This window comes from Heterodontus francisci, chromosome 34 (genome assembly GCF_036365525.1).
Source record: "Heterodontus francisci isolate sHetFra1 chromosome 34, sHetFra1.hap1, whole genome shotgun sequence".
NCBI classification, from domain to species: domain Eukaryota; kingdom Metazoa; phylum Chordata; class Chondrichthyes; order Heterodontiformes; family Heterodontidae; genus Heterodontus; species Heterodontus francisci.
In genome coordinates, this window is record NC_090404.1 from 54,228,001 (window position 1) to 54,248,035 (window position 20,035).

A 20,035-nucleotide genomic window follows, 5' to 3' on the forward strand; every position below is an offset into this window, starting at 1 on the left:
GATGAACATTCTCAGGAACAATTGCCCTGTTGTTGATTTGGAAGAACAGTCTCATGAACAATAGCGCTGGTGTTGATGTGGATGATCATTCTCAGGAACAATAGCCCTGGTGATGATGTGGATGTACAGTCTCTGGAACAATAGTCCTGGAGTTGATGTGGATGAACATTCTCAGGAACAATAGCCCTGTTGTTGATGTGGATGAACATTTTCAGGAACAACAGACCTGTTGTTGATATGGATGAACATTTTCAGGAGCAACAGTCCTGGTGTTGTTGTGGATCAACATTCTCAGGAAAAATAGCACTGGTGTTGATGTGGATGTACAGTCTCAGGAACGATAGTCCTGGTGTTTATGTGGCTAAACATTCTTAGGAACAATAGCCCTGGTGTTAATGTGGCTAAACAGTCTTAGGAACAATAGCCCTGGTGTTGATGTGGATGTGCAGTCCCAGGGACAATCGGCCTGGTGTTGATGTGGATGAACATTCTCAGGAACAATAGCCCTGGTGATGATGTGGATGTACGGTCTCAGGAACAATAGTCCTGGTGTTGATGTGGATGAACATTCTTAGGAACAATAGCCCTCTTGTTGATGTGGATGAACATTTACAGGAACAACAGACCTGGTGTTGATATGGATAAACATTTTCAGGAACAACAGTCCTGCTGTTGTTGTGGATGAACATTCTCAGGAAAAATAGCACTGGTTTTGATGTGGATGAACAGTCTCAGGAACGATAGTCCTGCTGTTTCTGTGGCGAAACATTCTTAGGAACAATAGCCCTGGTGTTAATGTGGCTAAACAGTCTTAGGAACAATAGCCCTGGTGTTGATGTGGATGAACAGTCTCTTGAACAATAGCCCTGGTGCTGATGTGGATGAACAGTCTCAGGAACAATGGTTCTGGTGTTGATGTGGATGTACATTCTCAGGAACATTAGCTTTGATGTTGATGTGGAGAAGCATTCTCAGGATCAATAGCCCTGGTGTTGATGTGGATGAACATTTTCAGAAACAATCGCCCTGGTGTTGATGTGGATGTACAGTCTCAGGAACAATAGGCCTGGTGTTGATGTGGATGAACAGTCTCAGGAACAATAGCCCTGGTGTTGATGTGGATGTACAGTCTCAGGAACAATAGGTCTGGTGTTGATGTGGATGAACATTCTCAGGAACAATAGCCCTGGTGTTGATGTGGATGAACATTTTCAGAAACAATCGCCCTGGTGTTGATATGGATGAAGAGTCTAAGGAACAATGGTTCTGGTGTTGATGTGGATGAACAGTCTCAGGAACAATAGCCCTGGTGTTAATGTGGATGAACAGTCGCAGGAACAATAGCCCTGGTGTTGCTGTGGATGAACATTCTCAGGAACAATATCCCTGGTTTTGATTTGGATGAACAGTCTCATGAGCAATAGCCCTGGTGTTGATGTGGATGACCATTCTCAGGAACAATAGCCCTGGTGTTGATGTGGATGAACATTTTTTGGAACAATAGCCCTGGTGTAGATATGTGTGAACAGTCTCAGGAACAATGGTTCTGGTGTTGATGTGGATGTAAAGTCTCAGGAACATTAGCATTGGTGTTGATGTGGATAAACATTCCCAGGAAAAACAGCCCTGGTGTTGATGTGGATGATCATTCTCAGGAACAATAGCCCTGGTATTGATGTGGATGAACATTCGCAGGAACAATAGCCCTGGTGTTGATGTGGATGAACAATCTCAGGAACAAAAGCCCTGGTGTTAATGTGGATGAACATTCGCAGGAACAATAGCCCTGGTGTTGCTGTGGATGAACATTCTCAGGAACAATAGCCCTGGTGTTGATTTGGATGAACAGTCTCATGAACAATAGCGCTGGTGTTGATGTGGATGATCATTCTCAGGAACAATAGCCCTGGTGATGATGTGGATGTACAGTCTCAGGAACAATAGTCCTGGAGTTGATGTGGATGAACATTCTCAGGAACAATAGCCCTGTTGTTGATTTGGATGAACATTTACAGGAACAACAGTCCTGGTGTTGTTGTGGATGAACATTCTCAGGAAAAATAGCACTGGTGTTGATGTGGATGTACAGTCTCAGGAACGATAGTCCTGGTGTTTATGTGGCTAAACATTCTTAGGAACAACAGCCCTGGTGTTAATGTGGCTAAACAGTCTTGGAACAATAGCACTTGTGTTGATGTGGATGAACAGTCTCTTGAACAATAGCCCTGGTGCTGATGTTGATGAACAGTCTCAGGAACAATGGTTCTGGTGTTGATGTGGATGTACAGTCTCAGGTACATTAGCCTTGGTGTTGATGTGGATAAACATTCTCAGGAAAAACAGCCCTGGTGTTGATATGGATGAACAGTCTCAGGAGCAATGGTTCTTGTGTTGATGTGGAAGAACAGTCTCATGACCAATAGCCCTGGTGTTGATGTGGATGAACATTCTCAGGAACAATAGCCCTGGTGTTGATGTGGATGAACATTCTCAGGAACAATAGCCCTGGTGTTGATCGGAATGAACAGTCTCACGAACAATAGCCCTGGTGTTGACGTGGATGAACATTCTCAGGAACAATAGCCCTGGTGATGATGTGGATGTACGGTCTCAGGAACAATAGTCCTGGTGTTGATGTGGATGAACATTCTTAGGAACAATAGCCCTGGTGTTGATGTGGATGAACAGTCTCTTGAACAATAGCCCTGGTGCTGATGTGGATGAACAGTCTCAGGAACAATGGTTCTGGTGTTGATGTGGATGTACAGTCTCAGGAACATTAGCTTTGATGTTGATGTGGAGAAGCATTCTCAGGATCAATAGCCCTGGTGTTGATGTGGATGAACATTTTCAGAAACAATCGCCCTGGTGTTGATGTGGATGTACAGTCTCAGGAACAATAGGCCTGGTGTTGATGTGGATGAACAGTCTCAGGAACAATAGCCCTGGTGTTGATGTGGATGTACAGTCTCAGGAACAATAGGCCTGTAGTTGATGTGGATGAACATTCTCAGGAACAATAGCCCTGGTGTTGATGTGGATGAACATTTTCAGAAACAATCGCCCTGGTGTTGATATGGATGAAGAGTCTAAGGAACAATGGTTCTGGTGTTGATGTGGATGAACAGTCTCAGGAACAACAGTCCTGGCGTTAATGTGGATGAACATTCTCAGGAACAATAGCCCTGGTGTTGATGTGGATGAACAGTCTCTTGAACAATAGCCCTGGTGCTGATGTTGATGAACAGTCTCAGGAACAATGGTTCTGGTGTTGATGTGGATGTACAGTCTCAGGTACATTAGCCTTGGTGTTGATGTGGATAAACATTCTCAGGAAAAACAGCCCTGGTGTTGATATGGATGAACAGTCTCAGGAGCAATGGTTCTTGTGTTGATGTGGAAGAACAGTCTCATGACCAATAGTCCTGGTGTTGATGTGGATGAACATTCTCAGGAACAATAGCCCTGGTGTGATGTGGATGAACATTCTCAGGAACAATAGCCCTGGTGTTGATCGGAGTGAACAGTCTCAGGAACAATAGCCCTGGTGTTGACGTGGATGAACATTCTCAGGAACAATAGCCCTGGTGATGATGTGGATGTACGGTCTCAGGAACAATAGTCCTGGTGTTGATGTGGATGAACATTCTTAGGAACAAAAGCCCTGGTGTTGATGTGGATGAACAGTCTCTTGAACAATAGCCCCGGTGCTGATGTGGATGAACAGTCTCAGGAACAATGGTTCTGGTGTTGATGTGGATGTACAGTCTCAGGAACATTAGCTTTGATGTTGATGAGGAGAAGCATTCTCAGGATCAATAGCCCTGGTGTTGATGTGGATGAACATTTTCAGAAACAATCGCCCTGGTGTTGATGTGGATGTACAGTCTCAGGAAGAATAGGCCTGGTGTTGATGTGGATGAACAGTCTCAGGAACAATAGCCCTGGTGTTGATGTGGATGTACAGTCTCAGGAACAATAGTCCTGGTGTTGATGTGGATGAACATTCTCAGGAACAATAGCCCTGGTTTTGATTTGGATGACCACTCTCAGGAACAATAGCCCTGGTGTTGATGTGGATGAACATTTTTTGGAACAATAGCCCTGGTGTAGATATGGGTGAACAGTCTCAGGAACAATGGTTCTGGTGTTGATGTGGATGTACAGTCTCAGGAACATTAGCATTGGTGTTGATGTGGATAAACATTCTCAGGAAAAACAGCCCTGGTGTTGATGTGGATGATCATTCTCAGGAACAATAGCCCTGGTATTGATATGGATGAACATTCGCAGGAACAATAGCCCTGGTGTTGATGTGGATGAACAATCTCAGGAACAAAAGCCCTGGGCTTAATGTAGATGAACAGTCGCAGGAACAATAGCCCTGGTGTTGCTGTGGATGAACATTCTCAGGAACAATTGCCCTGGTGTTGATTTGGAAGAACAGTCTCATGAACAATAGCGCTGGTGTTGATGTGGATGATCATTCTCAGGAACAATAGCCTTGGTGATGATGTGGATGTACAGTCTCTGGAACAATAGTCCTGGAGTTGATGTGGATGAACATTCTCAGGAACAATAGACCTGTTGTTGATGTGGATGAACATTTTCAGGAACAACAGACCTGTTGTTGATATGGATGAACATTTTCAGGAACAACAGTCCTGGTGTTGTTGTGGATCAACATTCTCAGGAAAAATAGCACTGGTGTTGATGTGGATGTACAGTCTCAGGAACGATAGTCCTGGTGTTTATGTGGCTAAACATTCTTAGGAACAATAGCCCTGGTGTTAATGTGGCTAAACAGTCTTAGGAACAATAGCCCTGGTGTTGATGTGGATGTACAGTCTCAGGAACAATCGGCCTGGTGTTGATGTGGATGAACATTCTCAGGAACAATAGCCCTGGTGATGATGTGGGTGTACGGTCTCAGGAACAATAGTCCTGGTGTTGATGTGGATGAACATTCTTTGGAACAATAGCCCTGTTGTTGAAGTGGATGAACATTTACAGGAACAACAGACCTGGTGTTGATATGGATGAACATTTTCAGGAACAACAGTCCTGCTGTTGTTGTGGATGAACATTCTCAGGAAAAATAGCCCTGGTTTTGATGTGGATGAACAGTCTCAGGAACGATAGTCCTGCTGTTTCTGTGGCGAAACATTCTTAGGAACAATAGCCCTGGTGTTAATGTGGCTAAACAGTCTTAGGAACAATAGCCCTGGTGTTGATGTGGATGAACAGTCTCTTGAACAATAGCCCTGGTGCTGATGTGGATGAACAGTCTCAGGAACAATGGTTCTGGTGTTGATGTGGATGTACAGTCTCAGGAACATTAGCTTTGATGTTGATGTGGAGAAGCATTTTCAGGATCAATAGCCCTGGTGTTGATGTGGATGAACATTTTCAGAAACAATCGCCCTGGTGTTGATGTGGATGTACAGTCTCAGGAACAATAGGCCTGGTGTTGATGTGGATGAACAGTCTCAGGAACAATAGCCCTGGTGTTGATGTGGATGTACAGTCTCAGGAACAATAGGCCTGGTGTTGATGTGGATGAACATTCTCAGGAACAATAGCCCTGGTGTTGATGTGGATGAACATTTTCAGAAACAATCGCCCTGGTGTTGATATGGATGAAGAGTCTAAGGAACTATGGTTCTGGTGTTGATGTGGATGAACAGTCTCAGGAACAATAGCCCTGGTGTTAATGTGGATGAACAGTCGCAGGAACAATAGCCCTGGTGTTGATGTGGATGACCATTCTCAGGAACAATAGCCCTGGTGTTGATGTGGATGAACATTTTTTGGAACAATAGCCCTGGTGTAGATATGTGTGAACAGTCTCAGGAACAATGGTTCTGGTGTTGATGTGGATGTAAAGTCTCAGGAACATTAGCATTGGTGTTGATGTGGATAAACATTCCCAGGAAAAACAGCCCTGGTGATGATGTGGATGATCATTCTCAGGAACAATAGCCCTGGTATTGATGTGGATGAACATTCGCAGGAACAATAGCCCTGGTGTTGATGTGGATGAACAATCTCAGGAACAAAAGCCCTGGTGTTAATGTGGATGAACAGTCGCAGGAACAATAGCCCTGGTGTTGCTGTGGATGAACATTCTCAGGAACAATAGCCCTGGTGTTGATTTGGATGAACAGTCTCATGAACAATTGCGCTGGTGTTGATGTGCATGATCATTCTCAGGAACAATAGCCCTGGTGATGATGTGGATGTACAGTCTCAGGAACAATAGTCCTGGAGTTGATGTGGATGAACATTCTCAGGAACAATAGCCCTGTTGTTGATTTGGATGAACATTTACAGGAACAACAGACCTGGTGTTGATATGGATGAACATTTTCAGGAACAACAGTCCTGGTGTTGTTGTGGATGAACATTCTCAGGAAAAATAGCACTGGTGTTGATGTGGATGTACAGACTCAGGAACGATAGTCCTGGTGTTTATGTGGCTAAACATTCTTAGGAACAACAGCCCTGGTGTTAATGTGGCTAAACAGTCTTGGAACAATAGCCCTGGTGTTGATGTGGATGAACAGTCTCTTGAACAATAGCCCTGGTGCTGATGTTGATGAACAGTCTCAGGAACAATGGTTCTGGTGTTGATGTGGATGTACAGTCTCAGGTACATTAGCCTTGGTGTTGATGTGGATAAACATTCTCAGGAAAAACAGCCCTGGTGTTGATATGGATGAACAGTCTCAGGAGCAATGGTTCTTGTGTTGATGTGGAAGAACAGTCTCATGACCAATAGTCCTGGTGTTGATGTGGATGAACATTCTCAGGAACAATAGCCCTGGTGTTGATGTGGATGAACATTCTCAGGAACAATAGCCCTGGTGTTGATCGGAATGAACAGTCTCAGGAACAATAGCCCTGGTGTTGACGTGGATGAACATTCTCAGGAACAATAGCCCTGGTGATGATGTGGATGTACGGTCTCAGGAACAATAGTCCTGGTGTTGATGTGGATGAACATTCTTAGGAACAATAGCCCTGGTGTTGATGTGGATGAACAGTCTCTTGAACAATAGCCCTGGTGCTGATGTGGATGAACAGTCTCAGGAACAATGGTTCTGGTGTTGATGTGGATGTACAGTCTCAGGAACATTAGCTTTGATGTTGATGTGGAGAAGCATTCTCAGGATCAATAGCCCTGGTGTTGATGTGGATGAACATTTTCAGAAACAATCGCCCTGGTGTTGATGTGGATGTACAGTCTCAGGAACAATAGGCCTGGTGTTGATGTGGATGAACAGTCTCAGGAGCAATAGCCCTGGTGTTGATGTGGATGTACAGTCTCAGGAACAATAGGCCTGGTGTTGATGTGGATGAACATTCTCAGGAACAATAGCCCTGGTGTTGATGTGGATGAACATTTTCAGAAACAATCGCCCTGGTGTTGATATGGATGAAGAGTCTAAGGAACAATGGTTCTGGTGTTGATGTGGATGAACAGTCTCAGGAACAACAGTCCTGGCGTTAATGTGGATGAACATTCTCAGGAACAATAGCCCTGGTGTTGATGTGGATGATCATTCTCAGGAACAATAGCCCTGGTATTGATTTGGATGATCATTCTCAGGAACAATAGCCCTGGTGTTGATGTGGATGAACAGTCTCAGGAACAATAGCCCTGGTGTTAATGTGGATGAACAGTCGCAGGAACAATAGCCCTGGTGTTGCTGTGGATGAACATTCTCAGGAACAATATCCCTGGTTTTGATTTGGATGAACAGTCTCATGAGCAATAGCCCTGGTGTTGATGTGGATGACCATTCTCAGGAACAATAGCCCTGGTGTTGATGTGGATGAACATTTTTTGGAACAATAGCCCTGGTGTAGATATGTGTGAACAGTCTCAGGAACAATGGTTCTGGTGTTGATGTGGATGTAAAGTCTCAGGAACATTAGCATTGGTGTTGATGTGGATAAACATTCCCAGGAAAAACAGCCCTGGTGTTGATGTGGATGATCATTCTCAGGAACAATAGCCCTGGTATTGATGTGGATGAACATTCGCAGGAACAATAGCCCTGGTGTTGATGTGGATGAACAGTCTCAGGAACAAAAGCCCTGGTGTTAATGTGGATGAACAGTCGCAGGAACAATAGCCCTGGTGTTGCTGTGGATGATCATTCTCAGGAACAATAGCCCTGGTGATGATGTGGATGTTCAGTCTCAGGAACAATAGTCCTGGAGTTGATGTGGATGAACATTCTCAGGAACAATAGCCCTGTTGTTGATGTGGATGAACATTTACAGGAACAACAGACATGGTGTTGATATGGATGAACATTTTCAGGAACAACAGTCCTGGTGTTGTTGTGGATGAACATTCTCAGGAAAAATAGCACTGGTGTTGATGTGGATGTACAGTCTCAGGAACGATAGTCCTGGTGTTTATGTGGCTAAACATTCTTGGAACAATAGCCCTGGTGTTGATGTGGATGAACAGTCTCTTGAACAATAGCCCTGGTGCTGATGTTGATCAACAGTCTCAGGAACAATGGTTCTGGTTTTGATGTGGATGTACAGTCTCAGGTACATTAGCCTTGGTGTTTATGTGGATAAACATTCTCAGGAAAAACAGCCCTGGTGTTGATATGGATGAACAGTCTCAGGAGCAATGGTTCTTGTGTTGATGTGGAAGAACAGTCTCATGACCAATAGTCCTGGTGTTGATGTGGATGAACATTCTCAGGAACAATAGCCCTGGTGTTGATGTGGATGAACATTCTCAGGAACAATAGCCCTGGTGTTGATCGGAATGAACAGTCTCAGGAACAATAGCCCTGGTGTTGACGTGGATGAACATTCTCAGGAACAATAGCCCTGGTGATGATGTGGATGTACGGTCTCAGGAACAATAGTCCTGGTGTTGATGTGGATGAACATTCTTAGGAACAATAGCCCTGTTGTTGATGTGGATGAACATTTACAGGAACAACAGACCTGGTGTTGATATGGATGAACATTTTCAGGAACAACAGTCCTGCTGTTGTTGTGGATGAACATTCTCAGGAAAAATAGCACTGATTTTGATGTGGATGAACAGTCTCAGGAACGACAGTCCTGCTGTTTCTGTGGCGAAACATTCTTAGGAACAATTGCCCTGGTGTTAATGTGGCTAAACAGTCTTAGAAACAATAGCCCTGGTGTTGATGTGGATGAACAGTCTCTTGAACAATAGCCCTGGTGCTGATGTGGATGAACAGTCTCAGGAACAATGGTTCTGGTGTTGATGTGGATGTACAGTCTCAGGAACATTAGCTTTGATGTTGATGTGGAGAAGCATTCTCAGGATCAATAGCCCTGGTGTTGATGTGGATGAACATTTTCAGAAACAATCGCCCTGGTGTTGATATGGATGAAGAGTCTAAGGAACAATGGTTCTGGTGTTGATGTGGATGAACATTTTCAGGAACAACAGACCTGTTGTTGATATGGATGAACATTTTCAGGAACAACAGTCCTGGTGTTGTTGTGGATGAACATTCTTGGGAACAATAGCCCTGGTGTTAATGTGGCTAAACAGTCTTAGGAACAATAGCCCTGGTGTTGATGTGGATGTACAGTCTCAGGAACAATCGGCCTGGTGTTGATGTGGATGAACATTCTCAGGAACAATAGCCCTGGTGATGATGTGGATGTACGGTCTCAGGAACAATAGTCCTGGTGTTGATGTGGATGAACATTCTTAGGAACAATAGCCCTGTTGTTGAAGTGGATGAACATTTACAGGAACAACAGACCTGGTGTTGATATGGATGAACATTTTCAGGAACAACAGTCCTGCTGTTGTTGTGGATGAACATTCTCAGGAAAATAGCACTGGTTTTGATGTGGATGAACAGTCTCAGGAACGATAGTCCTGCTGTTTCTGTGGCGAAACATTCTTAGGAACAATAGCCCTGGTGTTAATGTGGCTAAACAGTCTTACGAACAATAGCCCTGGTGTTGATGTGGATGAACAGTCTCTTGAACAATAGCCCTGGTGCTGATGTGGATGAACAGTCTCAGGAACAATGGTTCTGGTGTTGATGTGGATGTACAGTCTCAGGAACATTAGCTTTGATGTTGATGTGGAGAAGCATTCTCAGGATCAATAGCCCTGGTGTTGATGTGGATGAACATTTTCAGAAACAATCGCCCTGGTGTTGATGTGGATGTACAGTCTCAGGAACAATAGGCCTGGTGTTGATGTGGATGTACAGTCTCAGGAACAATAGGCCTGGTGTTGATGTGGATGAACATTCTCAGGAACAATAGCCCTGGTGTTGATGTGGATGAACATTTTCAGAAACAATCGCCCTGGTGTTGATATGGATGAAGAGTCTAAGGAACAATGGTTCTGGTGTTGATGTGGATGAACAGTCTCAGGAACAATAGCCCTGGTGTTGATGTGGATGAACAGTCGCAGGAACAATAGCCCTGGTGTTGCTGTGGATGAACATTCTCAGGAACAATATCCCTGGTTTTGATTTGGATGAACAGTCTCATGAGCAATAGCCCTGGTGTTGATGTGGATGACCATTCTCAGGAACAATAGCCCTGGTGTTGATGTGGATGAACATTTTTTGGAACAATAGCCCTGGTGTAGATATGTGTGAACAGTCTCAGGAACAATGGTTCTGGTGTTGATGTGGATGTAAAGTCTCAGGAACATTAGCATTGGTGTTGATGTGGATAAACATTCCCAGGAAAAACAGCCCTGGTGTTGATGTGGAAGATCCTTCTCAGGAACAATAGCCCTGGTATTGATGTGGATGAACATTCGCAGGAACAATAGCCCTGGTGTTGATGTGGATGAACAATCTCAGGAACAAAAGCCCTTGTGTTAATGTGGATGAACAGTCGCAGGAACAATAGCCCTGGTGTTGCTGTGGATGAACATTCTCAGGAACAATAGCCCTGGTGTTGATTTGGATGAACAGTCTCATGAACAATAGCGCTGGTGTTGATGTGGATGATCATTCTCAGGAACAATAGCCCTGGTGATGATGTGGATGTACAGTCTCAGGAACAATAGTCCTGGAGTTGATGTGGATGAACATTCTCAGGAACAATAGCCCTGTTGTTGATTTGGATGAACATTTACAGGAACAACAGACCTGGTGTTGATATGGATGAACATTTTCAGGAACAACAGTCCTGGTGTTGTTGTGGATGAACATTCTCAGGAAAAATAGCACTGGTGTTGATGTGGATGTACCGTCTCAGGAACGATAGTCCTGGTGTTTATGTGGCTAAACATTCTTAGGAACAACAGCCCTGGTGTTAATGTGGCTAAACAGTCTTGGAACAATAGCCCTGGTGTTGATGTGGATGAACAGTCTCTTGAACAATAGCCCTGGTGCTGATGTTGATGAACAGTCTCAGGAACAATGGTTCTGGTGTTGATGTGGATGTACAGTCTCAGGTACATTAGCCTTGGTGTTGATGTGGATAAACATTCTCAGGAAAAACAGCCCTGGTGTTGATATGGATGAACAGTCTCAGGAGCAATGGTTCTTGTGTTGATGTGGAAGAACAGTCTCATGACCAATAGTCCTGGTGTTGATGTGGATGAACATTCTCAGGAACAATAGCCCTGGTGTTGATCGGAATGAACAGTCTCAGGAACAATAGCCCTGGTTTTTACGTGGATGAACATTCTCAGGAACAATAGCACTGGTGATTATGTGGATGTACGGTCTCAGGAACAATAGTCCTGGTGTTGATGTGGATGAACATTCTTAGGAACAATAGCCCTGGTGTTGATGTGGATGAACAGTCTCTTGAACAATAGCCCTGGTGCTGATGTGGATGAACAGTCTCAGGAACAATGGTTCTGGTGTTGATGTGGATGTACAGTCTCAGGAACATTAGCTTTGATGTTGATGTGGAGAAGCATTCTCAGGATCAATAGCCCTGGTGTTGATGTGGATGAACATTTTCAGAAACAATCGCCCTGGTGTTGATGTGGATGTACAGTCTCAGGAACAATAGGCCTGGTGTTGATGTGGGTGAACAGTCTCAGGAACAATAGCCCTGGTGTTGATGTGGATGTACAGTCTCAGGAACAATAGGCCTGGTGTTGATGTGGATGAACATTCTCAGGAACAATAGCCCTGGTGTTGATGTGGATGAACATTTTCAGAAACAATCGCCCTGGTGTTGATATGGATGAAGAGTCTAAGGAACAATGGTTCTGGTGTTGATGTGGATGAACAGTCTCAGGAACAACAGTCCTGGCGTTGATGTGGATGATCATTCTCAGGAACAATAGCCCTGGTATTGATGTGGATGATCATTCTCAGGAACAATAGCCCTGGTGTTGATGTGGATGAACAGTCTCAGGAACAATAGCCCTGGTGTTAATGTCGATGAACAGTCGCAGGAACAATAGCCCTGGTGTTGCTGTGGATGAACATTCTCAGGAACAATATCCCTGGTTTTGATTTGGATGAACAGTCTCATGAGCAATAGCCCTGGTGTTGATGTGGATGACCATTCTCAGGAACAATAGCCCTGGTGTTGATGTGGATGAACATTTTTTGGAACAGTAGCCCTGGTGTAGATATGTGTGAACAGTCTCAGGAACAATGGTTCTGGTGTTGATGTGGATGTAAAGTCTCAGGAACATTAGCATTGGTGTTGATGTGGATAAACATTCCCAGGAAAAACAGCCCTGGTGTTGATGTGGATGATCATTCTCAGGAACAATAGCCCTGGTATTGATGTGGATGAACATTCGCAGGAACAATAGGCCTGGTGTTGATGTGGATGAACAGTCTCAGGAACAAAAGCCCTGGTGTTAATGTGGATGAACAGTCGCAGGAACAATAGCCCTGGTGTTGCTGTGGATGATCATTCTCAGGAACAATAGCCCTGGTGATGATGTGGATGTACAGTCTCAGGAACAATAGTCCTGGAGTTGATGTGGATGAACATTCTCAGGAACAATAGCCCTGTTGTTGATGTGGATGAACATTTACAGGAACAACCGACCTGGTGTTGATATGGATGAACATTTTCAGGAACAACAGTCCTTTTGTTGTTGTGGATGAACATTCTCAGGAAAAATAGCACTGGTGTTGATGTGGATGTACAGTCTCAGGAACGATAGTCCTGGTGTTTATGTGGCTAAACATTCTTAGGAACAACAGCCCTGGTGTTAATGTGGCTAAACAGTCTTGGAACAATAGCCCTGGTGTTGATGTGGATGAACAGTCTCTTGAACAAAAGCCCTGGTGCTGATGTTGATGAACAGTCTCAGGAACAATGGTTCTGGTTTTGATGTGGATGTACAGTCTCAGGTACATTAGCCTTGGTGTTTATGTGGATAAACATTCTCAGGAAAAACAGCCCTGGTGTTGATATGGATTGACAGTCTCAGGAGCAATGGTTCTTGTGTTGATGTGGAAGAACAGTCTCATGACCAATAGTCCTGGTGTTGATGTGGATGAACATTCTCAGGAACAATAGCCCTGGTGTTGATGTGGATGAACATTCTCAGGAACAATAGCCCTGGTGTTGATCGGAATGAACAGTCTCAGGAACAATAGCCCTGGTGTTGACGTGGATGAACATTCTCAGGAACAATAGCCCTGGTGATGAGGTGGATGTACGGTCTCAGGAACAATAGTCCTGGTGTTGATGTGGATGAACATTCTTAGGAACAATAGCCCTGTTGTTGATGTGGATGAACATTTACAGGAACAACAGACCTGGTGTTGATATGGATGAACATTTTCAGGAACAACAGTCCTGCGGTTGTTGTGGATGAACATTCTCAGGAAAAATAGCACTGGTTTTGATGTGGATGAACAGTCTCAGGAACGATAGTCCTGCTGTTTCTGTGGCGAAACATTCTTAGGAACAATAGCCCTGGTGTTAATGTGGCTAAACAGTCTTAGAAACAATAGCCCTGGTGTTGATGTGGATGAACAGTCTCTTGAACAATAGCCCTGGTGCTGATGTGGATGAACAGTCTCAGGAACAATGGTTCTGGTGTTGATGTGGATGTACAGTCTCAGGAACATTAGCTTTGATGTTGATGTGGAGAAGCATTCTCAGGATCAATAGCCCTGGTGTTGATGTGGATGAACATTTTCAGAACAATCGCCCTGGTGTTGATGTGGATGTACAGTCTCAGGAACAATAGGCCTGGTGTTGATGTGGATGAACAGTCTCAGGAACAATAGCCCTGGTGTTGATGTGGATGTACAGTCTCAGGAACAATAGGCCTGGTGTTGATGTGGATGAACATTCTCAGGAACAATAGCCCTGGTGTTGATGTGGATGAACATTTTCAGAAACAATCGCTCTGGTGTTGATATGGATGAAGAGTCTAAGGAACAATGGTTCTGGTGTTGATGTGGATGTAAAGTCTCAGGAACATTAGCATTGGTGTTGATGTGGATAAACATTCCCAGGAAAAACAGCCCTGGTGTTGATGTGGATGATCATTCTCAGGAACAATAGCCCTGGTATTGATGTGGATGAACATTCGCAGGAACAATAGGCCTGGTGTTGATGTGGATGAACAGTCTCAGGAACAAAAGCCCTGGTGTTAATGTGGATGAACAGTCGCAGGAACAATAGCCCTGGTGTTGCTGTGGATGATCATTCTCAGGAACAATAGCCCTGGTGATGATGTGGATGTACAGTCTCAGGAACAATAGTCCTGGAGTTGATGTGGATGAACATTCTCAGGAACAATAGCCCTGTTGTTGATGTGGATGAACATTTACAGGAACAACCGACCTGGTGTTGATATGGATGAACATTTTCAGGAACAACAGTCCTTTTGTTGTTGTGGATGAACATTCTCAGGAAAAATAGCACTGGTGTTGATGTGGATGTACAGTCTCAGGAACGATAGTCCTGGTGTTTATGTGGCTAAACATTCTTAGGAACAACAGCCCTGGTGTTAATGTGGCTAAACAGTCTTGGAACAATAGCCCTGGTGTTGATGTGGATGAACAGTCTCTTGAACAAAAGCCCTGGTGCTGATGTTGATGAACAGTCTCAGGAACAATGGTTCTGGTTTTGATGTGGATGTACAGTCTCAGGTACATTAGCCTTGGTGTTTATGTGGATAAACATTCTCAGGAAAAACAGCCCTGGTGTTGATATGGATTGACAGTCTCAGGAGCAATGGTTCTTGTGTTGATGTGGAAGAACAGTCTCATGACCAATAGTCCTGGTGTTGATGTGGATGAACATTCTCAGGAACAATAGCCCTGGTGTTGATGTGGATGAACATTCTCAGGAACAATAGCCCTGGTGTTGATCGGAATGAACAGTCTCAGGAACAATAGCCCTGGTGTTGACGTGGATGAACATTCTCAGGAACAATAGCCCTGCTGATGAGGTGGATGTACGGTCTCAGGAACAATAGTCCTGGTGTTGATGTGGATGAACATTCTTAGGAACAATAGCCCTGTTGTTGATGTGGATGAACATTTACAGGAACAACAGACCTGGTGTTGATATGGATGAACATTTTCAGGAACAACAGTCCTGCGGTTGTTGTGGATGAACATTCTCAGGAAAAATAGCACTGGTTTTGATGTGGATGAACAGTCTCAGGAACGATAGTCCTGCTGTTTCTGTGGCGAAACATTCTTAGGAACAATAGCCCTGGTGTTAATGTGGCTAAACAGTCTTAGAAACAATAGCCCTGGTGTTGATGTGGATGAACAGTCTCTTGAACAATAGCCCTGGTGCTGATGTGGATGAACAGTCTCAGGAACAATGGTTCTGGTGTTGATGTGGATGTACAGTCTCAGGAACATTAGCTTTGATGTTGATGTGGAGAAGCATTCTCAGGATCAATAGCCCTGGTGTTGATGTGGATGAACATTTTCAGAACAATCGCCCTGGTGTTGATGTGGATGTACAGTCTCAGGAACAATAGGCCTGGTGTTGATGTGGATGAACAGTCTCAGGAACAATAGCCCTGGTGTTGATGTGGATGTACAGTCTCAGGAACAATAGGCCTGGTGTTGATGTGGATGAACATTCTCAGGAACAATAGCCCTGGTGTTGATGTGGATGAACATTTTCAGAAACAATCGCTCTGGTGTTGATATGGATGAAGAGTCTAAGGAACAATGGTTCTGGTGTTGATGTGGAAGAACAGTCTCATGACCAATAGTCCTGGTGTTGATGTGGATGAACATTCTCAGGAACAATAGCCCTGGTGTTGATGTGGATGAACATTCTCAGGAACTATAGCCCTGGTGTTGATCGGAATGAACAGTCTCAGGAACAATAGCCCTGGTGTTGACGTGGATGAACATTCTCAGGAACAATAGCCCTGGTGATGATGTGGATGTACGGTCTCAGGAACAATAGTCCTGGTGTTGATGTGGATGAACATTCTTAGGAACAATAGCCCTGGTGTTGATGTGGATGAACAGTCTCTTGAACAATAGCCCTGGTGCTGATGTGGATGAACAGTCTCAGGAACAATGGTTCTGGTGTTGATGTGGATGTACAGTCTCAGGAACATTAGCTTTGATGATGATGTGGAGAAGCATTCTCAGGATCAATAGCCCTGGTGTTGATGTGGATGAACATTTTCAGAAACAATCGCCCTGGTGTTGATGTGGATGTACAGTCTCAGGAACAATAGGCCTGGTGTTGATGTGGATGAACAGTCTCAGGAACAATAGCCCTGGTGTTGATGTGGATGTACAGTCTCAGGAACAATAGGCCTGGTGTTGATGTGGATGAACATTCTCAGGAACAATAGCCCTGGTGTTGATGTGGATGAACATTTTCAGAAACAATCGCCCTGGTGTTGATATGGATGAAGAGTCTAAGGAACAATGGTTCTGGTGTTGATGTGGATGAACAGTCTCAGGAACAACAGTCCTGGCGTTAATGTGGATGAACATTCTCAGGAACAATAGCCCTGGTGTTGATGTGGATGATCATTCTCAGGAACAATAGCCCTGGTATTGATGTGGATGATCATTCTCAGGAACAATAGCCCTGGTGTTGATGTGGATGAACAGTCTCTTGAACAATAGCCCTGGTGCTGATGTGGATGAACAGTCTCAGGATCAATGGTTCTGGTGTTGATGTGGATGTACAGTCTCAGGAACATTAGCTTTGATGTTGATGTGGAGAAGCATTCTCAGGATCAATAGCCCTGGTGTTGATGTGGATGAAGATTTTCAGAAACAATCGCCCTGGTGTTGATGTGGATGTACAGTCTCAGGAACAATAGGCCTGGTGTTGATGTGGATGAACAGTCTCAGGAACAATAGCCCTGGTGTTGATGTGGATGTACAGTCTCAGGAACAATAGGCCTGGTGTTGATGTGGATGAACATTCTCAGGAACAATAGCCCTGGTGTTGATGTGGATGAACATTTTCAGAAACAATCGCCCTGGTGTTGATATGGATGAAGAGTCTAAGGAACAATGGTTCTGGTGTTGATGTGGAAGAACAGTCTCATGACCAATAGTCCTGGTGTTGATGTGGATGAACATTCTCAGGAACAATAGCCCTGGTGTTGATGTGGATGAACATTCTCAGGAACAATAGCCCTGGTGTTGATCGGAATGAACAGTCTCAGGAACAATAGCCCTGGTGTTGACGTGGATGAACATTCTCAGGAACAATAGCCCTGGTGATGATGTGGATGTACGGTCTCAGGAACAATAGTCCTGGTGTTGATGTGGATGAATATTCTTAGGAACAATAGCCCTGGTGTTGATGTGGATGAACAGTCTCTTGAACAATAGCCCTGGTGCTGATGTGGATGAACAGTCTCAGGAACAATGGTTCTGGTGTTGATGTGGATGTACAGTCTCAGGAACATTAGCTTTGATGTTGATGTGGAGAAGCATTCTCAGGATCAATAGCCCTGGTGTTGATGTTGATGAACATTTTCAGAAACAATCGCCCTGGTGTTGATGTGGATGTACAGTCTCAGGTACAATAGGCCTGGTGTTGATGTGGATGAACAGTCTCAGGAACAATAGCCCTGGTGTTGATGTGGATGTACAGTCTCAGGAACAATAGGCCTGGTGTTGATGTGGATGAACATTCTCAGGAACAATAGCCCTGGTGTTGATGTGGATGAACATTTTCAGAAACAATCGCCCTGGTGTTGATATGGATGAAGAGTCTAAGGAACAATGGTTCTGGTGTTGATGTGGATGAACAGTCTCAGGAACAACAGTCCTGGCGTTAATGTGGATGAACATTCTCAGGAACAATAGCCCTGGTGTTGATGTGGATGATCATTCTCAGGAACAATAGCCCTGCTATTGATGTGGATGATCATTCTCAGGAACAATAGCCCTGGTGTTGATGTGATGAACAGTCTCAGGAACAATAGCCCTGGTGTTAATGTGGATGAACAGTCGCAGGAACAATAGCCCTGGTGTTGCTGTGGATGAACATTCTCAGGAACAATATCCCTGGTTTTGATTTGGATGAACAGTCTCATGAGCAATAGCCCTGGTGTTGATGTGGATGACCATTCTCAGGAACAATAGCCCTGGTGTTGATGTGGATGAACATTTTTTGGAACAATAGCCCTGGTGTAGATATGTGTGAACAGTCTCAGGAACAATGGTTCTGGTGTTGATGTGGATGTAAAGTCTCAGGAACATTAGCATTGGTGTTGATGTGGATAAACATTCCCAGGAAAAACAGCCCTGCTGTTGATGTGGATGATCATTCTCAGGAACAATAGCCCTGGTATTGATGTGGATGAACATTTGCAGGAACAATAGCAATGGTGTTGATGTGGATGAACAGTCTCAGGAACAAAAGCCCTGGTGTTAATGTGGATGAACAGTCGCAGGAACAATAGCCCTGGTGTTGCTTTGGATGATCATGCTCAGGAACAATAGCCCTGGTGATGATGTGGATGTACAGTCTCAGGAACAATAGTCCTGGAGTTGATGTGGATGAACATTCTCAGGAACAATAGCCCTGGTGCTGATGTGGATGAACAGTCTCAGGAACAATGGTTCTGGTGTTGATGTGGATGTACAGTCTCAGGAACATTAGCTTTGATGTTGATGTGGAGAAGCATTCTCAGGATCAATAGCCCTGGTGTTGATGTGGATGAACATTTTCAGAAACAATCGCCCTGGTGTTGATGTGGATGTACAGTCTCAGGAACAATAGGCCTGGTGTTGATGTGGATGAACAGTCTCAGGAACAATAGCCCTGGTGTTGATGTGGATGTACAGTCTCAGGAACAATAGGCCTGGTGTTGATGTGGATGAACATTCTCAGGAACAATAGCCCTGGTGTTGATGTGGATGAACATTTTCAGAAACAATCGCCCTGGTGTTGATATGGATGAAGAGTCTAAGGAACAATGGTTCTGGTGTTGATGTGGATGAACAGTCTCAGGAACAACAGTCCTGGCGTTAATGTGGATGAACATTCTCAGGAACAATAGCCCTGGTGTTGATGTGGATGATCATTCTCAGGAACAATAGCCCTGCTATTGATGTGGATGATCATTCTCAGGAACAATAGCCCTGGTGTTGATGTGGATGAACAGTCTCAGGAACAATAGCCCTGGTGTTAATGTGGATGAACAGTCGCAGGAACAATAGCCCTGGTGTTGCTGTGGATGAACATTCTCAGGAACAATATCCCTGGTTTTGATTTGGATGAACAGTCTCATGAGCAATAGACCTGGTGTTGATGTGGACGACCATTCTCAGGAACAATAGCCCTGGTGTTGATGTGGATGAACATTTTTTGGAACAATAGCCCTGGTGTAGATATGTGTGAACAGTCTCAGGAACAATGGTTCTGGTGTTGATGTGGATGTAAAGTCTCAGGAACATTAGCATTGGTGTTGATGTGGATAAACATTCCCAGGAAAAACAGCCCTGGTGTTGATGTGGATGATCATTCTCAGGAACAATAGCCCTGGTATTGATGTGGATGAACATTCGCAGGAACAATAGCCCTGGTGTTGATGTGGATGAACAGTCTCAGGAACAAAAGCCCTGGTGTTAATGTGGATGAA